This window comes from Sphaeramia orbicularis, chromosome 5 (genome assembly GCF_902148855.1).
Source record: "Sphaeramia orbicularis chromosome 5, fSphaOr1.1, whole genome shotgun sequence".
NCBI classification, from domain to species: Eukaryota; Metazoa; Chordata; class Actinopteri; order Kurtiformes; family Apogonidae; genus Sphaeramia; species Sphaeramia orbicularis.
In genome coordinates this window covers 16,799,076-16,809,166 of record NC_043961.1, presented here as the reverse complement: position 1 = coordinate 16,809,166, position 10,091 = coordinate 16,799,076, and the positions used below count along the sequence as shown (strand labels likewise).

General features: G+C 37.7%; 1 protein-coding gene across 3 annotated transcripts in view; it reads left to right on the top strand.

The window, feature by feature from the left end:
• Nucleotides 1-213: 213 nt before the first annotated feature.
• Nucleotides 214-10,091, top strand: part of LOC115419085 (band 4.1-like protein 1) — a 207,135-nt gene continuing 197,257 nt past the window's right edge. For 2 of the 3 annotated variants that reach the window (XM_030133703.1, XM_030133702.1), the window contains exon 1: nt 216-438. The gene's annotated coding sequence lies outside the window, so the exon portion shown is untranslated. Of the gene's footprint in view, nt 439-10,091 lie in introns of all 3 variants that reach the window. The other variant, XM_030133701.1, reaches the window with a different exon arrangement.

The window sequence follows — 10,091 nt, the reverse complement described above, 5'->3', positions numbered from 1 at the left end:
TTCCCTTTAGAATAAACACGTACGTGACTGCGGCTGACGTGGAGACAATATGGGATTATGTCACACTGTTGGCATTTTTCCGCGTGTTTATTTAGACGGGAGGACTTGTTGACAGAACGGGGCATTTTTTGCGGGGACTGGCTTTTACGCATTCTCCCGTGTGCGTGCGTGCGTTTGTGCTTTTGTGCGTGCGTGCGCGAGCGCGTGTGTCCGTCCCCTCCTACCTCCCCGCATCTGACAGCGTCCCTCCCTCTCTCCCTCTCTCTCCTCCTCCTCCGCCTCCTCCTCCTCTTCTCATTAGGCTTTTCACCGGCAAAACACCGACACACTCCCTTTCCCTTTACCCGGGTAATAAACACGGAGCGGCGGCTGGAGCTGGATTGACCTCCCGGTGCGCACCATCCATGGTCCTCCCTTGGATGTCCTTCTGACAGGAGGGTACGTTTGGAACACTCATATTTATATTCTCCTTCTGCCACTTCCTTCATGTCGGTACAATCCCTAGCTTTGCTTGTGTGAAGTGTTTCTTAAAGGATTTGTTGAATTCCCGTGTATCTGTGACAACCCCGTGCGTAAATCGTTAATGATCGCTGTGCCATGTTACATTATTCTCTTTGTGCTTTTGGCTACTGCGGTGAAAAGGCATTTATTCAAGCTGCAGCTGGTCACTGGACTATCATTTGATAAGACGCGTGGAGTTGAGCCGTTTGCTTGCGTGTTCCGTTCTCTACCGTGGGATGACTATTATTATTATTATTATTATTATTATTATTATTATTATTATTATTATTATTATTATTATTATTATTAGTGCGATCATGAAGACGCAGGGGTATGTTGGAACGACGCTTCTGTCAGTGTTAACATCACATTTCCAGGCAGGGTTGGAGCTGCCTGGAACACAGATGATCGTCTTCTCACTTCCATTTGTGACTTGAATTTCATTGTTTTTCTATTTTGCTTTTATCTCCTTCTTCCAACTTGAGCTGCACTTTCACAAATCAGCTGGTGACAGTTTGTTTCCGTTTGTGTCTCAGCCTGTCCAGGGCGAACTGGAGCTGCTATTGGCTTAGTATGTTCTGAAACACACCCATCACTCTGACACACACACACACACACACACACACACACACACACACACACACACACACACACACACACACACACACGCACACACACACACACACACACACACGCACGCACACACACACACACACACTACACAGGACTTGCACAATGTTGCCACAGTCACACCCCTCTCATCAACAGGCTTTGCTTTACATACACAAAGTGGTTTTGGTTTGTTCAGAAACAAACCAAAGTGGATTTGGATTTTTATAGACTCTGACCTGATGTGTCACAATATACTGTTGTGGAGTTCAGTACGTGCATGGAAACACTGGAGGCAGAATATAAGTGGTGCCGGGGCCGTTCGGTTGCAGTCTTGCTCGGGCAGGTCCATGTATGGAGTCAGACTCACCTTTGCCCCTTGGCTCCCACCACTGTTTTGGAATTACATAACAGTATTTAACCCATAAAGACCCAGAGCTACTTTTGTGTCAGTTCCTAAGTGGATATTTTCCTCTATATTTAACCTTACTTAAGGGATTTATCGCCATTTATTATAATATTATCCCCTGTATTTTGCAGTTTTTCAGTGAAAATCATGTATTTTCCTATATTAAATTCACTGATTGTGTAGATTTTCATAAAACGTTCAGCTTAAATTTGAGGGTTATTATATCAGAAACAGAGAAAACTAAAGAAAAAGTGATTGTTCCAGCAAATCTATTAATAACTGAACATAAACCCAGTGTGTCCATCCACTGTCACTGATCCAACTCCATGGGTTTTACTGGTGAATCAATGTTGTAGAAGATGATGGTGTTTCCATGTTCACTCCGAAGCCTATGAACGTCCAAATGTTTTTTTTTTCTCTATTTAACTTTTCTTAAGTGATTTATAACCATTTATTATAATATTATCCTCCTTATTTTGAGTGTTTTTTAAATTTTAATAAATCATGTATTTTCCTTTATTTAATTTACTAATCATGTAGATGTTCATAAAAGCTCAGATTAAAGTTGAGGGTTATTATATCAAAAACAGAAAACGGAAGAAAAAGGGACTTTTATAGTAAAATCTATCATTAACTGAACATAATCCATGTGTCTCCATCCACTGTCATTGATCCAACTCTATGGGCTTTACTGGTGAATCAATGTTGTAGAAGATGATGGTGTTTCCACGTTAACTACAGAGCCTCCGAACGTCCAAATGGGTCATATGTGATGACCATGAAAAGATGACAAACTGTATTTTACACCAGTTATTTACATGTACTGATAGGATTAATGGCTCAACAGGTATTAAACAGTTTAGCTCAGTAGATGCTTTTGGTGGATGGTGGATGTTTGGGTCTTTATGGGTTAAAGTCAGCAGGTTTAAGTGATTTGGAAAATCAACATATTAGCCACGAAACATGACAATAAATCACTTATATGTGAAATACTCCTCATCAACTGTGTATGAGTGTTACCTAAATATCTTCATATACCTTTGGAGTTGACATCAACAAATGACTGGCTCCCACATAAAACAGACTGGTACAAACTCAGGCTGAGGAGCTGAACATTTAATGTCTCTAATGACCATGAAAAGATGACAAACTGTATTTTACACCAATTATTCACATGTATTGATGGGATTAGTGGATCAACAGGTATTGAACAGTTTAGATCAGTAGATGGTTTTGGTCTCCAGTGGATGTTTGGGTCTTTATGGGTTAAACATGAGCTGCTTTAGGATCCAGTACAAGGGATATTCTACTATTTCTACCTTCACACAGTTTTCTGAGGCCTTTGGTGATGCAGTTGAGGGATTGATGTTTGGTGTTTTTTCACATGCAGCCGAAACTAAAAGTTTTGGGGCTGAAGCAACTTTTTTGTGATTGGAAGCTTTGCTGCATTAGTTTATTTTTGATTTATTTCCCATGCCTTTCTGAGATACACTGAAGTACAATTATAAGTATTTTATTAGATAGATAGATAGATAGATAGATAGATAGATAGATAGATAGATAGATAGATAGATAGATAGATAGATAGATAGATAGATAGATAGATACTTTCTCTCTGTGTATTACAAAGATGAGTTTGTAAATAAATGGACTATAGTTCTTATTTGTGTCATGAGTGACCAGCAGTAACTCTTATAGTAGTTGACTGAGCCTCATCTGTGCGTAATAAGGGATTGATTTATTAGCTTCATGTTGAATTTTGTACTCACGTTGGGATAGTACTAAAAGTTAACTCACTAACTAACTGAAAGAGTTACAAAATCTGAAAATTATGATTAATATGCCTAAATATGCTTGAAATTAGATTAACAATATAGTTGGATGTTATCATAAAACTTTTTCATTAGCTTGAAATCAGCTAGTGTTGAAGTAGCATTAGCTAACATTAACTACAAAATCTCAGTTAAATCTGGAAGATGGTTAATGTTAATATAATCTTTAAGTATATCTATAAAATTAAGATAGATAGATAGATAGATAGATAGATAGATAGATACTTCCTCTCCGTGTATTACAAGGATGAGCTTGTAAATAAATGGACTATAGTTCTTATTTGTGTCATGAGTGACCAGCAGTAACTCTTATAGTAGTTGACTGAGCCTCATCTGTGCGTAATAAGGGATTGATTTATTAGCTTCATGTTGAATTTTGTACTCACGTTGGGATAGTACTAAAAGTTAACTCACTAACTAACTGAAAGAGTTACAAAATCTGAAAATTATGATTAATATGCCTAAATATGCTTGAAATTAGATTAACAATATAGTTGGATGTTATCATAAAACTTTTTCATTAGCTTGAAATCAGCTAGTGTTGAAGTAGCATTAGCTAACATTAGCTACAAAATCTCAGTTAAATCTGGAAGATGGTTAATGTTAATATAATCTTTTTAAGTATATCTATAAAATTAAGACAGACAGACAGACAGACAGACAGATAGATAGATAGATAGATAGATGTAATGAGTGACCAGCAGTAACTGTTATAGTAGTTAGCTGAGCCTCATCTGTGCGTAACAAGGAATTGATTTATTAGCTGCATGTTGAATTTTGTACTCACGTTGGGATAGTACTAAAAGTTAACTAACTAACTAACTGAAAGAGTTACAAAATCTGAAAATTATGATTAATATGCCTAAATATGCTTGAAATTAGATTAACAATATAGTTGGATGTTATCATAAAACTTTTCATTAGCTTGAAATCAGCTCGTGTTGAAGTAGCATTAGCTAACATTAGCTAACATTAGCTACAAAATCTCAGTTAGTTAAATCTGGAAGATGGTTAATGTTAATATAATCTTTAAGTATATCTAAAAAATTAAGATAGATAGATAGATAGATAGATAGATAGATAGATAGATAGATAGATAGATAGATAGATAGATAGATAGATAGATACTTTCCCTCCATGTATTACAAGGATGAGTTTGAGATAGTGCAAAGTGCAAGTGCAAAGCATAGAACAGCTGCACATGAATGTTTATCTGCATGAAAATAACATTTATGCAAAGATGACTTTGTGTCACGGCTAAAACTTTTGACCGTAACTGTAATATTTGACTATGATCATTAGAGTATAAAAAAACATACAGGTTATAGATTTTACAGACTTAGACATAAGCAAGAGGAAAAGTTCTACAATTATATTCATTTGTTCATTGATGAAATGACCTGAAGTAAATGAAAAGAATTACCACAAAATCTCATTTGTTAAACAACAGTGAAAAGCTCTTTACAGTCATTTAATGAGGACATAAATGCTAGTTGGGGCTTGGTAATGTCAACAATGTTTTGACATATTAACAAAAAGAAAATCCCAAACATTTTTATTAGCTGACCTGCAGTTTTCTACACTTAAATTAGTTGTGCAGCATAATAATAAACCTACTCGCCATAACTTAAAGCTGTCTGTTTGTATAATATCACAGAAAAGGTGTAACAGCAGTTTGTGATTGTTGGAGGCAATGATTTTGATAAGATTTACTCCTTATTTATGGATAACCTGGTCGATAAAAGGCATTTTTTGATATCCAAGTAATTCAGTATTGTGGTTTGGTACTCAGAGTTGATGTTTTTAGAGCACACTTTTATCAATATGCAAAAGAAATTCCATTTATAAAAAGAATTCTGCCCCTCCTTCTGTCTGAGATTTTTGTCCAACTGATTTCTTGAACACTATTCAGCTGATTCTTTTCAAAATTCACACACATGTTCTGTACATGTGCCTTTCTCTCAATCTTTTTTTAAATTTATTTTTTATTTTTACAAATTTATGAAAAGTTTTTGAAATGTTTGAAAGTTAAAACTCAAAATTAATTCCTAGGTCAGCAGTGAGCAAGAGGGCGGGGATATTAGTAAGCTCCGCCTACTTTTTCACTTGTTTCCTCTTCATTTTGCTTTGGATTGGATCATAAGTGTCAAAAGTCATTTTAGTTCAGGTTCCACATTCAGCCCAATTTGATCTCAAATGTTTACCTTTAGAAACTATCCTTAAACAAAAAAACTGGAATAACCTGAAAATTCATGAAAAACCTGAAATTTCCTAAGAAAAAAAAGTGCAATTTTAACAATATTCTGCCTCAGTTTATCGTTTCCTCATTACAACTTACAGATCACAGTGGACCTACAAATACACAAAACATGCATCTAGAACTGAAAAATATAGCGTTTAACTTTATGATCAATCCAACTTGACTGTCAGTGTCTTTATAAAGTCATCTTGTGGGCTGGATCGGACTCTTTGGAGGGCCGGTTTTGGCCCACGGGCCGCATGTTTGACACCGCAGGATTACAGTAGCTGCTGTGAAAAATGCTAACACCAGGGGTTCTTCCTGTGAAATGATTCTCTTTCAGTATTCTGTAGATGTTCAATCAATGGATCTGCAGCTTGCATCGAAACATTTCCATAATATTCTACAAAATGCTTTTATAGTTTCTTTTCGTCTCATTTCTGTCGCTTAAATTCAGAAATATTTAGCTTGCATCAGTTTGCCATGTTGTGTCATCATTGCCGTGCATCAGGCTAAGTGTCGCTCAGCTCCTGTCAGGCTCCTGGTCCTTCATCAACCCCCTCCCCCCCTCCACCCCCCCACTCCTCCAGGCTGCACTGCTGTCAGCCTCAGCTGCCCAACCCGCTGTCACACAGCATCCATGTCCTTACCATCGGACACAGTCTGTGGCTGCTGTGTCAGCGTTGCCTCGTCAGCCTGTCAGCCTGCCTCCCTCCTGAGGATCACCTGATGCTTCTTCTCCAACCGGGGGGCGGCGGCGGTGATGACAGTGTGTGGGGGGGGGCAGTGATAACTCAACTCATCCTAACTCTTCTTCTTGACTTGAATTTGTCAAATATCGAAGTGAATCTTGAAGTGAACTGAAAAAGTCTGTATTGTTTTTTGTCTTTAGTTGCGTGGTGTTTGTGTTACTGCTGCAGTGTAAGTGTTTGTGTGTGAGTTCAGATGCTCGGGGGTTCTGCTGGGATTTCACAGCCCAGCATGCCGCCTGACACCATTTGCAAGTCAAATGAGTCTGTATAAGGCTTCTAGTGAAGCTGAAGCAGCCCTCCTTCCTCTGCTTTTCATTGGACCCAGTCTTAACTCAGTCATCTCTTATTGACTTCTCTGCAGGAAAAACACAGCAGCGGTATCACACAGGATATATACAGTATATTTTTGGCATCCATCTTTCCCCGCTCATTGTTTATTGTGTGCATACTGTAGCTTTTGGGCATTGGCGTAGCTGCTGCATAATCGCGTGAGGTCACCCTGATCTTTCCAGTGATGCCAAGGCTTGCAACAGGTAGCGTGCACATCTGTCTACGTATGCATGTGTGTGTGTGTGTGTGTGTGTGTGTGTTCTGCACTTGGCTGTCATTGCTGTTGGCCCTGCTGAATGTTTTCGACCCGTCATGCTTTTGTAACTTGGGAAGTGCGGTCACGTCTCTTCCTGCCTGACGAACTCCAGAGACCAGACGCATACACAAAGATTCACTTGTGTACATTTGAGGACTGTCACTAACACATTTAACACACAAACCTCTGTCAAACCACATTTGGAGAATATATTCTTTATGATATTCCGCTTTGTTTTCATCATTTCCGCCTTTCACGGTTAAAATTATATCCCCATAAACAAATGATTTGCCGGTACTGAACAACAACTGCCTTGTTATTCTGGTGAATCAATGTGGAAAAACCAGATAAATGCACATCAGGTCTGAGCCAAAACAGTACAATCAGGTTCCTTTTTGTTTTTCATTTAATGCAACGGCTGCTCTAACATCCAGCGGTGAAAATGATACGTATTTCCCTGATCATGGTTGTTAAACAAATAGAAAAGTTTTTGTTTCACTTCAGTCTTGGCAAAGTGACAATGACAATGATTTATTTCCATCTCATCCAAGAGCTGAAACTCTGCCTCGTTACCATCTAGAAGTATTTCCAGTTGTCTGCGGGACAGTTTGAGTATCGATGCTAAATGCCTGACGCCGAGGTTGTCTTTGTTTTCCTTCTCGTAGAACCCTTCAGTAACTTCTTCCTATTTCCTCAGTTGAGGTGGTTTTGTGATTGTCTGTCATTAAAGAACGGGTTTTTCATTTATCAGAGGTCTATGTTTGATATCGGAAGAACTAAAAACCTCTAAATTAGAGACAGACTGAGTAATCATGCAAGTAGGATGGTATTAGCTGAACTTGACTGTGATATTTTCAGAATTCTCATATGGAATTGCTGATTTAAAGGAAAATAATTGCTCAAAAATACAAAAAAAAAACTCCATCTCAGTTTATGACGGTTAGTTTGGTGTTCAGTTCTAAAGTCAGTCATTTATTACTTTAGGATTGTTCATTGATCTGGATTCATTTATTTAGTGTTTTCTTGCTTTGACTTAAATGTTCACATCAACAATTATTCAGTTCATAATAAAGTCAAAAACTGTGTAAATTTGTTCAACTGGAGGCTGTGATATCAACTAATGTCTCCCAACTAGAACCTAATGTCATTATATCAGCCTTCAGCCTATTTAACTTTCCTCTTAGTTTTGTGTAAATATCACAGACCTAGTTTTGGGTTTTATGTTTAAATACCTTTAGATATTAGCCACTGATGCTAGTTATGGGTTGGTGCTAGGGCTGATATTGGAAAAAACTGACATCGCTATTTTTTTTTAACCCTGCGATATATATTGCGATATGAAAAAACACTCAGGAGTATATGATAGCATATAAAAGTATGTAAAGTATAGTAGTATATAAAAAGTTGTGTGGTATTGAAGTAAAAGTTCAAACAAATTAGTTGTGTTTCCTCTCGTTGTGGCAACAGGTGCTGTCGACACAGAACACGTATTTCGATATCATCCTTCTTGTAGCCGAAATAACTCCAGATAGCTGACGTTGCTTTTCATTTTTGCACCAAGTCTTCATTTACAGTGATTTTCTCTCGTTCATTGCTCATTACCTCCGCCAAGTGTAACAGCAGAGGTTATGTTTTCTGTTGTCTTATGGGTTTGTCCGTCTGTTTGTCTGTTAGCAAGATAACTCAAAACGTTATGGATGGATTTGGATGAAATTTTCAGGAAATGTTGATACTGGCACAAGGAACCGATGATTAAATTTTGGTGGTGACTGGGGGGATGGATGGACGAGGTGGGGCAGATTCTTTGTTTGTTTGTCTGTTAGCAAGATAACTCAAAAAGTTAAGGACGGATTTGGATGAAATTTTCAGGAAATGTTGATACTGGCACAAGGAACAAATGATCAAATTTTGGTGGTGATTGGGGGGGGACGAAGGGACTGATCTGCCTTGGTGGTGGTCTGTGCTCTCTGAGTGCTTTTCTAGATTTTCAGTGTTGTTACTAGTGACTCATTCCAAACCAAGGTTGTAATAGTTTTGGATTTTTCATTGTAGTTTAGTTTTATTTAGTTTTGACTTTTTTTTTCTGTAATTCAGTTAGTTTTAATTAGTTTTTAGAGCAGGTTTGCTAGTTTTTATTAGTTTTCGTTATTTGCTAAATGCTTAGTTTTAGTTTAGTTTTAGTTTCTTTATATCTTTTATCTTCTTCACCGTCGTATTCAAATAAATCCCAGACAGGACTCTGCCGCTTTCTCCCAACTTTAGTTTCCATGTTTCCAGATAGAGTGGGGACCAGAAGACGACTAAATGACAAGTGACAAGAAGTGACATACCATTAAATATCATATGATGCCAGCAGCTAAAATTGTTTGAGGGAAATAAATCGATTTTATATCAATCCGACATTGACAAAGACGAAAACGAAGGGAATTTTATCCAGAATTTTTATACGTTTTAGTTAGTTTTGTAAACACACAATACAGTTTCAGTTAGTTATCGTTTTTTTTCTTTTAATTATAGTTTTTATTTATTTCAGTTAACGAAAATGTTTTTACAATTCTAGTTTTTGTCATTTGTTAGTTTTCGTTAACGATAATAACTTTGCTCCAAACAGATTAAGAACGATTGTGATTGGCGAATTGCTACATGCAGTGTGTCACATATCTTTGTAATTAGATGAGAAAACGTTGAGTTCATTTGCCTCTTACATTGCAGGACTTGCGATGTGACTGTTGCGCACACGTACATTGCAGTGTCGTTGCTCAAACGACATATTGTGCAGCTCTAGTTGGTGCTAGCGCTGGTTTTGAACTGGGACCCTTCCAATAACCAGTATGCTTTTCTACAGGCTAAAGAACCACAATAGGGCCAGTTGGTCCATCAATATATAGTATGTCTATAAATATGTATCTACACTTCCAACTTCACACAACGACTCCTCCCACAGCTGCTTCGATTCCCCATCCAAACTGAAGCTCTAGTGTCTCTTCTTTTACTCTATTTTACTGTAGTCACAGAGTTTTACTTGGTCTTGTCGATCATGATAATTCTCTCTCCAGCCTTGATATAAGCAGTTCTTGGTTCTAGACCAGCAGAGTCTTGGCGCTGCTCTGGAGCCAGTTTTCGCTGACTTTACTTTGGCTGTTAAAACTCGGAACAACTGCTT